Source organism: Idiotropiscis lumnitzeri, unplaced genomic scaffold, assembly GCF_059441095.1.
Source record: "Idiotropiscis lumnitzeri isolate Australia: NSW breed Sydney's pygmy pipehorse unplaced genomic scaffold, RoL_Ilum_1.0 HiC_scaffold_150, whole genome shotgun sequence".
Lineage (NCBI taxonomy): Eukaryota > Metazoa > Chordata > Actinopteri > Syngnathiformes > Syngnathidae > Idiotropiscis > Idiotropiscis lumnitzeri.
The window spans coordinates 42501-44263 of record NW_028283688.1 but is presented as its reverse complement, the minus strand read 5'-3'; positions in this window follow the sequence as shown (position 1 = coordinate 44263).

Sequence of the window (1763 nt, the reverse complement as noted above, 5' to 3'; positions counted from 1 at the left end):
TTAGGGGCCGCTTGGCACCGCCTGTGCCCGGGGAAGGTGCTCATATTCGGCTTCACTGTCAGGCAGCATGCACTCCTCCTCCGGAGCTTCCATAAGGGCAAACTTAGGGGCCGCTTGGCACCGTCTGTGCCCGGGGAAGGTGCTCCTATTCGGCTTCACTGTCATGCAGCATGCACTCCTCCTCCGGAGCTTCCATTTGGGCAAACTTAGGGGCCGCTTGGCACCGTCTGTGCCCGGGGAAGGTGCTCCTATTCGGCTTCACTGTCACACAGCATGCACTCCTCCTCCGGAGCTTCCATAAGGGCAAACTTAGGGGCCGCTTGGCACCGTATGTGCCCGGGGAAGGTGCTCCTATTCGGCTTCACTGTCATGCAGCATGCACTCCTCCACCGGAGCTTCCATTTGGGCAAACTTAGGGGCCGCTTGGCACCGCCTGTGCCCGGGGAAGGTGCTCCTATTCGGGCCAAGTGTGACACACGCCCGCACTCCTCCTCCGGAGCTTCCATTTGGGCAAACTTAGGGGACGCTTGGCACCGCCCGTGCCCGGGGAAGGTGCTCATATTCGGGCTAAGTGTGACAGACGCCGGCCTATTACCCCCGGAGCGATGGAGCTGGGGGCGCTCGCTCCCCGCCCGTGCCCGGGGAAGGTGCTCCTCTCCGGCCTAAGTGTGGCAGACGCCGGCCTATTACCCCCAGAGCGATGGAGCTGGGGGGCGCTCGCTCCCCGCCCGTGCCCGGGGAAGGTGCTCCTCTCCGGGCTAAGTGTGGCAGACGCCGGCCTATTACCCCCGGGGCGATGGAGCTGGGGGGCGCTCGCTCCCTGCCTGTGCCCGGGGAAGGTGCTCATCTCCGGGCTAAGTGTGGCAGACGCCGGCCTATTACCCCCGGAGCGATGGAGCTGGGGGGCGCTCGCTCCCTGCCTGTGCCCGGGGAAGGTGCTCATCTCCGGGCTAAGTGTGGCAGACGCCGGCCTATTACCCCCGGAGCGATGGAGCTGGGGGGCGCTCGCTCCCTGCCTGTGCCCGGGGAAGGTGCTCATTTCCGGGCTAAGTGTGGCAGACGCCGGCCTATTACCCCCGGAGCGATGGAGCTGGGGGGCGCTCGCTCCCTGCCTGTGCCCGGGGAAGGTGCTCCTCTCCAGCCCCAGGTCGCCTAACCCCCTTACCCCTGGTCACCTAAACCCCTTACCCCTGGTCGCCTAAACGTCTCACCCCTGGTCGCCTAAACCCCTTACCCCTGGTCACCTAAACGTCCCACCCCTGGTCGCCTAAGTGGCCCACCCCTGGTCACCTAAACGTCCCACCCCTGGTCGCCTAAACCCCTTACCCCTGGTCACCTAAACGGCCTACCCCTGGTCACCTAAACGGCCCACCCCTGGTCGCCTAAGCGGCCCACCCCTGGTCGCCTAAGTGGCCCACCCCTGGTCGCCTAAGTTGCCCACCCCTGGTCGCCTAAGTGGCCCACCCCTGGTCGCCTAAGTGGCCCACCCCTGGCCCACCTCGCGTCCGGGGGGAGGCCATCCTCTTCGGCCTAACTTTCACCAACGCCGGCCCCCAGTCTCCTGTTGGACTTAGTGCAAATTCTTACTCACGCCCTTACCCCTGGTCACCTAACCAGGGGCAGGTCCCCCGCACCTCGCGTCCGGGAGAAGGCCGTCCTCTTCGGCCTGACTTTCACGAACGCCGGGCCGTCCCCGACGGAGCATCCACACGGTTGAACTTGAGGGCCACTCGGCCCAACTTGTGTCCGGGAGAAGGCCGTCC